Consider the following 12,139-nt stretch of genomic DNA (forward strand, 5'->3'; position numbering starts at 1 on the left):
CCGCGGGCGGGAGGCGCCGGAGGAAGCCGCTGCCGACCGCCCTGCCGCTTCCCGGTGCCATTTCGCTACGTCGCTGGCTCCTAAAGCCTCAGAACAGATGCATCAGGACCCGCCCTTGGACGGCGCGGTGGGCGCTCCCAGCTGCCCGGGAGGGCCCGGCGTCCGCCCCCGCGACGGCTGAGCCTGAGCCCCGGCGACCCGAGGCTGCAGCCCGGGCTCTGTCTTCTGCAGTTTAGTCGCCAGCGTGACTGGCCGCTCCTCCCCGCGCGGCCTGGTCGGGGTGCTGGTGGGAAGCTGATTGGGGTGCTGGTCGGGTGTTGGTCGGGGTGCTGGTCGGGGTGCTTATCGGGGGGCTGGTCGGGGTGCTGGTCTGGGGGCTGGTTGGGGTGCTGGTCGGGTGTTGGTCGGGGTGCTGGTCGGGTGTTGGTCGGGGTGCTGGTCGGGGTGCTGGTCGGGGGGCTGGTCGGGGTGCTTATCGGGGGGCTGGTCGGGGTGCTGATCGGGGTGCTGGTCGGGTGTTGTTCGGGGTGCTGGTCGGGGTGCTGGTCGGGGTGCTGGTCGGGGTGCTTATCGGGGGGCTGGTCGGGTGTTGGTCGGGGTGCTGATCGGGGTGCTGGTCTGGGGGTTGGTCGGGGTGCTGGTCGGGGTGCTGGTCGGGTGTTGGTCGGGGTGCTGATCGGGGTGCTGGTCGGGTGTTGTTCGGGGTGCTGGTCGGGGTGCTGGTCGGGGGGCTGGTCGGGTGTTGGTCGGGGTGCTGATCGGGGTGCTGGTCGGGGTGCTGGTCGGGGTGCGTGCAGGAGCAGCCAGTCCCTGCGTTGCTGTCTCTCTCCCACGCTCCCTCAGAACCTATGGGAAATGCCCTCCCGTGAGGATAAAAAGTCAAAAGCTTTACAGTGAAGCGGTTTAGTGAACAATAATGATCCCCTCGGCCTCCCCGCTGCCCTCGGGCCGGCCCCAGAGGCGCCCGCCAGCGCCCCGCCGCTCCTGGTTTTCCGGGAGCCTGTCTCGGGCTGCTCGGACCCGGTGCCCGCGAGGTGCCGATCCGCCCCGCGCGTCCCTGCTGGCGCCCTGCTCCCAACCGCGCTCTTCCTTAGAACTTCAAACGGCTTCTTCCTCGCTGTACGAAGTCAGTATTTTAGAAACTGGTTTAAATAAAAATAAAAAGTTATTTTAAACCACTTCCATCAAACCTGAGCGAGGCCGCCTCCTGCCCTCAGCCCAGCCTGGGCGGGGCGGGCGGCGGGAGGACGGGCGGACGCTCCCAGCTGCCGGCGACCCTCCCCGGCGGCCGGCGGGCCCTGCTGCGCGGGAGTCAGACAGACCCGGCTCTCCCGGGTTCCTTGCGGGGCGGGGCGGGGAGTGGAGCTGGGAGCGGGGCGGGGCGGGGGGGCGGGGCGGGGCGGGGAGTGGAGCTGGGGGCGGGGCGGGGCGGGGGGGCGGGGCGGGGCGGGGAGTGGAGCTGGGGGCGGGGCGCGGGGGGCGGGGCGGGGCGGGGAGTGGAGCGGGGGGCGGGGCGGGGCGGGGCGGGGAGTGGAGCTGGGGGCGGGGCGCGGGGGGCGGGGCGGGGAGTGGAGCTGGGGGCGGGGGGGCGGGGCGGGGAGTGGAGCTGGGGGCGGGGCGCGGGGGGCGGGGCGGGGCGGGGCGGGGAGTGGAGCTGGGGGCGGGGCGGGGAGGGGCGGGGAGTGGAGCTGGGGGCGGGGAGGGGCGCGGGGGGGCGGGGCGGGGGGGGCGTGGAGCGGCGCCGGGGGGCAGGGAGGGGCGGGGCGGGGCGTGGAGCGGGGGCCGGGGCGGGGCGTGGAGCGGGGGGGGGGGGGGGGAGGGCGCGGAGGGGCGGGGCGGGGCGTGGAGCGGGGGCCGGGGCGGGGCGTGGAGCGGGGGGGGGGGGGGGGGGCGCGGAGGGGGGGGGCGGGGGCGCGGCGGGACGGGACAGGGCGCATTGCTCAGGGAGAGGCAGGCATCCCTTCCTCCCTGACGCCGAGGCAGGGGAGCGGCGGGCGGACGACCTCGGCGGTGCCCTCCAGCCTCCGTGCAGTCACCCACCGCTTTCCAAATAGCACCCGAGGGCACCGACCTCAGCCTGTGCCAACATGAGTTTCATGCTGCAATCATCCTCCCAAAAAGCATGATGCATTTTTTGGAACTGTTACAGTTTTGTAACAAGGGGAGTAAAAAGCGATTTTTCTGGAAAGTCATAATTTCATTCAGCTCATGCCCATTTCAGAGCTCAACTCGTTTCCCATGTCAGAATTCTTTGCAGGGGTTGTGAGAGACCCCCCTCCCGCCCCCCAGTGAAAATTCGGGTGCTTCAGTTCTCAGAAAAGTACACACTTCCAACTGCCATCACAGTATCACTGAAGAGCTAAAGGGGCAGTTTTAAACGCTCCGGCCTGGCCTCGTCCCCGCTGGCCTAGCTCCGCCCTCGCTGACCTGGCCCTGCCCCCGCTGGCCTAGCTCCGCCCTCTCTGACCTGGCTCCGCCCCCGCTGGCCTAGCTCCGCCCTCGCTGACCTGGCCCTGCCCCCGCTGGCCTAGCTCCGCCCTCGCTGACCTGGCTCTGCCCCCGCTGGCCTAGCTCCGCCCTCGCTGACCTGGCCCTGCCCCCGCTGGCCTAGCTCCGCCCTCGCTGACCAGGCCCCGTCCCCGCTGGCCTGGCCCCGCCCTCTCTGACCTGGCCCCGCCCCCGCTGGCCTAGCTCCGCCCTCGCTGACCTGGCCCCGCCCCCGCTGGCCTAGCTCCGCCCTCGCTGACCAGGCCCCGTCCCCGCTGGCCTGGCCCCGCCCTCGCTGACCTGGCCCTGCCCCCGCTGGCCTAGCTCCGCCCTCGCTGACCTGGCCCTGCCCCCGCTGGCCTAGCTCCGCCCTCGCTGACCTGGCCCTGCCCCCGCTGGCCTAGCTCCGCCCTCGCTGACCTGGCCCTGCCCCCGCTGGCCTAGCTCCGCCCTCGCTGACCTGGCCCTGCCCCCGCTGGCCTAGCTCCGCCCTCGCTGACCTGGCCCTGCCCCCGCTGGCCTAGCTCCGCCCTCTCTGACCTGGCCCTGCCCCCGCTGGCCTGGCCCCGCCCTCTCTGATCTGGCCCTGCCCCCGCTGGCCTAGCTCCGCCCTCTCTGACCTGGCCCTGCCCCCGCTGGCCTAGCTCCGCCCTCGCTGACCTGGCCCTGCCCCCGCTGGCCTAGCTCCGCCCTCGCTGACCTGGCCCTGCCCCCGCTGGCCTCGCTCCGCCCTCGCTGACCTGGCCCTGCCCCCGCTGGCCTAGCTCCGCCCTCTCTGACCTGGCCCTGCCCCCGCTGGCCTAGCTCCGCCCTCGCTGACCAGGCCCTGCCCCCGCTGGCCTGGCCCCGCCCCTGTTGGCCTAACTCCGCCCTCGATAGCCTGGCTCCGCCTTCGCTGCCTCGGTCAGAGACCGGGCTCCTGCTTCCCCCAAGGCCATACTGTTGATCCGCAAATGGTGGCCAAGTTCTCATCGCAGCTTTGCTCAGAGTTACTTTGAGTTATAACCTGTTCCTTAAACTTTGGAAATTGACCCTATTCTCAATAGTATTGACTCTTTCCCAGCGTAGTTTGAGGATCAAGGTATTCAGTAAAAATTCTAAGAACCACTTCCAGCTTTGCATTGGTCTATTCCTATGATGCTTGGTGAAATGCACATACCTGTTAACCCCTCAAGAACTCTGTTTTTTCCTCACCTGAGGGTATGTTTATTGATTGATTGATTGATGGAGAGAGAGAGAGAGAAATCTAAGTATGTACCCTGACTGGAAATCAACCCGCAGCTTTTGTTGTTGTTGTTAATCCTCACCTGAGGGTATTTTTCCATTGATTTTTAGAGAGTGGTACAGAGGGGGAGAGACAGAGAGAGAGAGACATTGAGTGAGAGAGACAAATTGATTGGTTGCCTCCTGCATGTGAAAGGCGCGCAGCCCGCCTCTCCGGGCGGTGCGGGAGGAGGAGTCTGGCTGCTGGGCTCTGGGATCCCTCCGCGGCCGCTGGCCTCCCCGGAGCGGGTCCGAGTGTCCGGGCCGGCTGCGTGGTGGCCGGCGGCGGGCCGTGGGGTGGGGCCGGGCGGCGACCGACCGCGGGGGAGGTCATGGGAGCGGAAGGCCTCACCGCCTGGCTCTTCCCTCCCTTCCCCCGTGGTCGGCTCCCTGCTTGCCTGCGCTGGGGCCGGGGGTCCATGCGGCCCTTGGGGCCCGGTCGGGGGGACCGGGGCCTGCGTGGGCCAGCCGCCGGGCCCCATGGGGGGGGGCATTGGCTCCCCGGCCCACGGCGGGAGCCCGGCATGGGCAGCCGCCCGTCCGCTGCCCCCCGGACCGGGCCCAGTGCAGCAGCGGCGGCAGCGGAGTGGGGCGCGTGCCCTAGCTCGGGGAGGCCGCCATGCTGCAGTGCACCGGCCCCATGGCCAGGCCTGCTCCGAGCGGATGCCGCTCCTCCAGAGCTGGGCCGCTCCACCGGCCGCACCCCGTTTGCTGGGCCTGTGCCGCCCAGACGCGCTGGAGTCCCAGTCTGCCCACAGGCCAGCTGCGGGGGCTGTGCGGGGGGCCATCCTGCCTTGTGGCGAGTTCGAGCGGCAGCGGCAGGAGCCGGGCAGGGACTGCGCCCTCCATCTTGCCTTGGGTCCTCCATCTTGGGACAGAGCCATGCGCGCCCTCCATCTTGCCTTGGGTCCTCCATCTTGGGACGGTGCCATGTGCTTCCTCACGGGAAGAAGCCGCTGCTAGCCACACCCAGGATTTCTCTGGACTAACCAATAATAATCAAGGGAAGTGCACGCCATCACTATGACCACATCCTGTACCGACTCGCGCCTGGCCAGTCGGCGGGACCCACAGTCCCCTCTCCTGCCCTCACTCCACCCCCCTTTAAAACCCCCTGTCCCATCAGGCCTCGCTCTCTCTCTCGGCCACTGGAGCTTACCGTTGCATCGGTGAGTGTGGCAGGGGAGCCAAACCTAGGTTTGAAATAAATGACTCTTTGCTTTTGCATCGGACTGACTGGCTCCCTGGGGGTCTTGGGAACTTTGAAATCTGGGCACAACACATGCGCCCTGATTGGGGCGGGGTGGGGGCCTGCAACGGAGGCATTGAACCCGGGACCCTTCACTCGGAGGGCCCACGCCCTGTCCACTGAGGGAAGCTGGGCAGGGAGGACACTCCACCTAACAGCCACCCTGCAGGGCGAGACTCATATTACAGGTGACATGCTAACTACATTCACGCCCGCCTCTGTCAGTAAATACTGACAATCTGCTCCCAGAGAGGCCGTTGGTTTCCACTGAGCCGGTAAGAGGTTGTCACAGCTAAGTGGGGTTTGCTGCAACATCGTTGGCTGTACCCAGGTCAGCATCAGGCACAGCTACCCTGTGCAGGCAGCTGCTAAGTAGAAATGCTAATAGCACCAACTTTTGTCTATTCATTTGATTTTCTGACCTTTTAAATTTTTTAATACATATGAACGGAATAAATGTATTCTCACTTAAGTGAAATCCAAATCAATACAGACTAAACAAAGTTCACCTTAACATCTCCCTTTGTCTTGCCCCACTAATCACTGTTATGAGTTTAATAGGGAGCCTTCAAGAGCTTTCCCGTCTGTGCACTGACAAGTACATGTATGTAACATAAATATGCACTCTAGCTGAGTATGACACACTGTGCAAGTTACTACACATCTGAATCGCCCTCCACGCACAGCTCTGCAGAATGTTCATACTCACACTTGTACAGTGCACGTGTTTTCCTACAAGTTGATGTCTAGGCATAAAATTTCTGGGTCAAGAGACACCATTAAGTTGATGTCTAATAAGGCTGTAACAATTTACACTCACACCCACAATGTACCCTGGCCCCACATCCTTACACATTGCTATCAACCTTTTAAGCTTTCGTGCTGTATGAAAAATTACTGTGGGTCATTAATTGTAATAATACTGATTGGTGCCTACTGTGTGTCAGGTGATGTTCCGTTACTACAGAAACTTACTGTAATGAGAGAGAGGGTCCTGCCTTCATGGGGTGTCATGCTAGTCAGGGAAAGATGAGACACAGATAAATAATCCTATATAATAAAGAGCTAATATGCTAATTAGACCTGACAGCAGAACAACCTTCTGGAATGACCAGTGGGTGGGGGGTGGGGCCGGGAGGCAGCCGGGGCCACCACCTCTGCGGGGTGATCGAGGGGGCGGGGTCCACCTGGAGACGGTGGTGGCAGCCGGGGCTCCTGGGGCCGAGCCCCTGGCACAAATTTCATGCATTGGGCCTCTAGTAAAAATATAATATCTGGTAAGGAGGTGGCGAGAAGGAATTGGATGGGGATGATGGATGAACTCAATGCAAAGAGCATGGGGAGGGTCACAATCATTCCAAGTTTGGAGCTCAGTGAAAGCCAATGAGCTACGAGAGCCTGATGGGTAAGTACAGGCTGTGGTGGCAGGGACCCAGGGCTCCCTGTAGACATGTCGAGTTGGAGAGGCCTGTTAGACATGGGGAGTGAGGGTGGGGGAACAGGGGTAGGCACCTGGATTGCACACAGATGACACTCAAAGCCATGCATGCATTTGGAAGACCACTTTGGAGTGAGGGAGCCTGAGGCGGGCCACGCCCTAGACGAGGCCTCGGGGAGCTTTGCGCATGGACCGGAGTGGTTTTTGTCCTAATGTGTGTTTCACTTGGTTGTGCGGTATTCACATTTTTATATATTGCTAGAGTCAACTCACTATTTTATTTACTATTTCACATCTAAATCACAAAAGATTGGGTTATAATTTTCTTTTTTATAATGTCCTTACCAGGTTTCAATATGATGTACAAACTGATCCCACAAAATGGTTTGGCTGGGAAGTGGTTCCCTTTCTCTGTCCCCTTAAAGAGTTTGTGTAGGACTGTTTTTATTGCTCTTAAAATGGAAAAGTCACCAGTAAAGGTAAATGGGACTAGTATTTTCTTTATAGGAAGGTTTATTATTATTATTATTATTGTTTTAAACATATTTTTATTGATTTCAGAGAGTAAAGGAGAGAGAGATAGAAACATCAATGATGAGAGAGAATCATTGATCAGCTGCCTCCTGCACGCCCCCTACTTGGGATCAAGCCTGCAACCCGGGCTTGTGCCCTTGACCAGAATCGAACCTGGGGCCCTTCATTCTGCAGGCCAACACTCTATCCACTGAGCCAAACTGGCAAGGGCGGGGGCGGTTTATTATTTTTAACAGATTTATGGAGGTATAATTGATATGCAATAAATTACATATATTTAAATGTTCAGTTTTATGTTTTGACATGGGTATAACAAATGAAACATCACCACAAGCGAGTATATTTTACCCCCAAAAGTTTTCTCATGACCCTTTGAATCCCTCCTTCCTGCAGTTCCCACCCACTACAAATCCACATAACCATTATGTGTATTGCATTTGTTTTGGTGAAGTGTCTGTTGAAATCTTTTGCCCATTTGTTATAGAGTTGTTTATTTCCTTATTATTGAGCTTTGAGAGTTCTTTATATATTCTGGATACAAGTACTTTTCCTGATAGACTTGCACATATTTCCTCCTAGTCTGTGGTTTGTGTGTTCATTCTTTGAGCAGTGTCTTTCTAAGAACAGAAGTTCTTAATTTTGATATAGTCCTGTTTATCAATATATTTATCATTAGAATTCTGGAAATTATATTGCTTTAAATATTTGAGGTCATATTATTAGATGAAAACAATGTTTTAGTATTTTTATCTTCCTGGTGAATTGACCATTTTATCATTAGGAAATGAAAGCGTAATGTTTATGCCCGGCCGGTGTGGCTCAGTGGTTGAGCATTGACCGATGAACCAGGAGGTCACAGTTCGATTCCTGGTCAGGGCACATGCCCGGGTTGTGGGCTTGATGCAGGAGGCAGCTGGTCAATGATTCTCTCTCATCATTGATGTTTCTATCTCTCACCCTCTCCTTCTCTCTCTGAATCAATAAAAAAATATATATTTTTAAAAAGAAAGTAAAATATTTATGATTCATAATACTTTTTGCCTCTAAGTTTCTCTGTTATTTTTTTCAGGACAGAAGTGGTTGTGAGAGGCCGGCTCTTCCTTTTCACCTCAGTTAGGCCAAATAAATGCCTCATCCTGAGAGTTCTTTTTTTTTTAATGCTTTTTTAAAAGTTTTTTTCAGCATTTTAATTATTTTCAGCAGGATAGTAGGTCTGCTTTTTTTTTGCTGGTTCTTTGTTTTTTGATGTTTGTTAACCTGCCTTTTGATTTGTAACAAATTCTCTATGGTTTTGTTTGGATTTTCTTTGTAGACCATTAGTTTCAGGCGTTCCTTAGTCCTTCCCAGCTTTTATGTCTGTAATTGTCTTGTTTCATCATGCTACTAGAGCCTGATGTTAACTAGAAGGACTAATATTGGGAAATCTTGTTTTGTCCCCAACTTTAACTCAAACGCTTCTAGGAATTTTACTATTAAGAATAATTTCTGGCCCTAACTGGTTTGGCTCAGTGGGTAGAGCGTCGGCCTGTGGACTGAAGGGTCCCAGGTTCAATTCTGGTCAAGGGCACGTACCTTGGTTGTGGGCGCATCCCCGGGGGGGTGTGCAGGAGGCAGCTGATCGATGCTTCTCTCTCATCAATGTTTCTAACTCTTTATCCCTCTCCCTTCCTCTTTGTAAAAAAAAAAAAGATCAATAAACTATATTTTTTTTTAAAAAGAATTTCTGGCCCAGCTGATGTGCTCAGTGGTTGAGCATTGACCTATGAACCAAGAGGTTTACTGGTTGATTCCAGGTCAGGGCACATGCCCTGGCTGCAGGCTCAATCCCCAGTAGGGGGCATGTAGGAGGCAACTGGTCGATTCTCTCATCATTGATGTTTCTATCTCTCACTCCCTCTCCCTTCTTCTCTCTCTAAAATAAAAATTAAAAAAAAAAGTAATTTCTGTAGATTTTTACTAGATACCTTTAGCTGTTTCAAGGAAGTTCCTATCCATTTCTACCTTGCTGAAAGGCATTTTTCTTTAATATTGTTGAATTTGTTTTACTAGTATTAATGTCAAATATTCAAATAAAAGATCTCAGCTAATATTTTTAATATTTCAATATTATTTGAATTGAATGCGTTTTGTGCATCCATTGAGGAGATACCATGTTTTCTTCCTAGAATAAAGGAATAATTAATAGAATAAATTGTGTGGTGAGTTACTAGTAGTTACTGATTTTTAAAAATGTTTTTATTTCAAAGAGAGAGACATTGATGTGAGAGAGTAACATTGATACGTTGCTTCCCATACTCACTGAGACCCAGGATGGAACCCAAAAGCTGGGCACATGACTGACCAGGAATCAACTGGTGGTGACCTTTTGGTGCACAGGTCAATGCTCACCCACCAGCCACACCAGCCAGGGCTAGTTACTGATTTTTCTCATGTTAATTTACCATTGCATTCCCATGATACATCCCATTTGGACATCTTGTATTCTCTTTTTATAAATTGCTGCACCCAATTCGCTGACATTTTAAAGGAATTTAGTGCCTGTGTGTGAGTGGAATAACCCTGCAATTTTCTTTTTCCTGTTATCCTTGTCTCAGTTTGTAGCCATTGTATACAGACTTCAGACATGAGACACACGTCTCCCTCTTTTTCAGTGCTCTAGAAGAGTTTATATGATTGGAATTATTTCTTGAAAATTTAGTGGAAGTAACTTTCAAAACCATTAACTTTGTGTTATATGTTAGAGAAATTTTTTCAATACAGATTGTTTTCCATTTCATTTTGTTTCAGTCTTTAATCCACTTTATTTTTCCAGTAAATTCATTTATCAAATTCATTAGCATGTATTTATTCAGGTATTCAGCTAATGTCTTTTGAGCTGTCGCCACACTTACATATTCTTAATTTTAAAAATTGTACTTTATTCCCTCCTTCTTAGTCAGTGCCCCCAAAGTTAGATTATCTTGACCAAAGAATCTATTTTTTGCCAAATTATTTTGTTTACCTTTTTTCTACTTATCAAAGGTTTATTCTGTAACTATTGATCTACCTTTAAAATGGAGTTTGTATTTTAGAATTTTGTCACTTTGGTATTCAAATATAAACATTTAAGGTTAAACATTTCTCCTTAGGTATTTTGCTATATCCCATGATTTTTGACACATTTTACTTTTATCGTTTAGTTGTAATTCTTTAAAAAATTCCATTATAATTTATATATATATATTTCAGAGAGGGAGAGAGCTAGATAGAAACATCAATGATGAGAGAGAACCATCGATTGGCTGCCTCCTGCACGTTCCCTACTGGGGGGGAGGGGGGAATTGAGCCCGCAACCTGGGCACGTGCCCTTGGCCAGAATCAAACCTGGGACTCTTTAGTCCGCAGGCCGATGCTCTATCCACTGAACAAAACTGGCTAGGGCCCATTATAATTCCTTTAACCCATGAATTACCAAGAGATGTGTTTTAAAATTTCTAAACATAATGGAATTTTTCATCTAACTTTTGTTATTGTCTTTTAATTGTTGTGGTGGTTTTTCTCAGTGGATAGAGCATCAGCCCACAATACACAGGGTCCCAGGCTTGATTCCAAGGGCATGTACCTCATTTGCAGGCTCAATCCCGGCCCTGGCTGGGGCTCGAACAAGAGGCAGCCAATCATCGACGTGTCTCATGTCCATTTCTCTCGCTCACTCCTACTCCCCTCCCTCCCACTCTCTAAAAATCAATGGGAGAAAAATATATCTCACTCTTCTTGTGAGAATAAAAACAGAATGCATAAATTGTAACCATTTTCACCTTTGACTAGTTTTGCCTGTTCTACAGTTTTTATCAGCTGATTCATGTTGTGAGTTTTTACTTGGCTTCTTCCACTCAGCATTGAGATCCGTCCACACTGCTGAGAGCCCATTCCAGTTCCTGCAAAGTAGTCGTCTACTGCATAAATGTGTCACAATTTGTTTAGCCATTGCCTGTTGGGGGATACTTGGGTTGTTTCCAGTGTCTGGCTGCTGTTAATGGCTATAAATAATTTTTCACAAGTTTTTCTGTTGAATGTTTTAGTTTCTCCTAGGTAAAATGGAAATGTAAACTAAACTCAACGAACTCAGCCATATGAAAGGCATTCTTCCAAGGGTCCAAAATAGCCACAGTAGTCTGTTGTTTAGAACATTTAAAATACCCAAGGGAGTGAAAACAGAACTGTTTGCTAAAAGCTACCATTTACCATTCTAAGTCGGGAACCCCATGCTAATGCCTCACAGGCAGTTTTACTTGACCTTCACAACCCAAGGTCACACCACATACTATTTCCATTGTCTAGTGAGTAAACAGGGTAACAGTTCAGGAATTTGCTCGGTCAATAGGATAAACAGTACTAATACTTGAAGTGTATGTATGTGAGTTAGGTCTTTCTATACTCATAGCTTGCACCCTTAAACATGGCTCTACACTGTTAACATAAGAGGGGAGCAGACAGGAACTCCCAGGAGAGGCCCTCCAACCCAGGTTTGAGGTTAAAGAGGCGAGCAGAGGTTGAGGACTCGACTTGTAAAAATGCAGGAAACTAAGGGCTGACAACTAAGAGACTGAAAAAAACTAAAAAGCAGTTTTAAAAACTCAAAAGAAAAGTGATAGATCCTCCCTTCCCCCAATTGGTGGGCGGAGTATGACGTAACCTGCAGCCCAGAAATACCTGAGTGACTAACCAGGTACCTTATATGGACTATACATTGGACCACCAATCCACACCTGCCAAATACCCTAAGCCTTGTCCTATATGGGCCATGCAGTAAGCCACCAATCAGCGTGCGCCGAGTACACTAAGCCCCCACCCCTTCCCATTCCGCCCCTCAAAAGGCGTGCCCACCCCTGCACGTGCTGCTGTCCTCCCCTTGCCAGACAGCCCGGCAGGTCCTTCTCCTCTGATAAAGCCTGTAGTCCTGGTTTTCGGCCTCTGTCTGATTTTTCAAAAAGAAGTATTGGGTCATATTCAGAGGCAAAAAGACTAAAGCAACTTAATAAGCACACTTACCCAACTACACAATCAGAAAACGACTGTACCAAATGCAGCCGAGTTGCTGAGAGTTAGCGTTATATCCAGGTGAATATTATTATTAAAAGCAGGGAGGGGTACATAATGCTTAGCAAACACTGGTTGTACAATTTTTA

At 52.8% G+C, this 12,139-nt stretch overlaps 1 long non-coding RNA gene across 1 annotated transcript; it reads right to left on the bottom strand.

Annotated features, from left to right (window-relative positions):
* Nucleotides 1-887: 887 nt before the first annotated feature.
* On the bottom strand, nucleotides 888-1,339 carry LOC118679369. Its single transcript, XR_004975219.1, has 2 exons — nucleotides 1,191-1,339; nucleotides 888-1,117 (listed from the first exon to the last, which is right to left on the bottom strand). It is a non-coding gene; the product is annotated as an uncharacterized LOC118679369 (long non-coding RNA).
* Nucleotides 1,340-12,139: the final 10,800 nt, after the last annotated feature.

Source organism: Myotis myotis, unplaced genomic scaffold (assembly GCF_014108235.1).
Source record: "Myotis myotis isolate mMyoMyo1 unplaced genomic scaffold, mMyoMyo1.p scaffold_m19_p_24, whole genome shotgun sequence".
NCBI lineage: Eukaryota > Metazoa > Chordata > Mammalia > Chiroptera > Vespertilionidae > Myotis > Myotis myotis.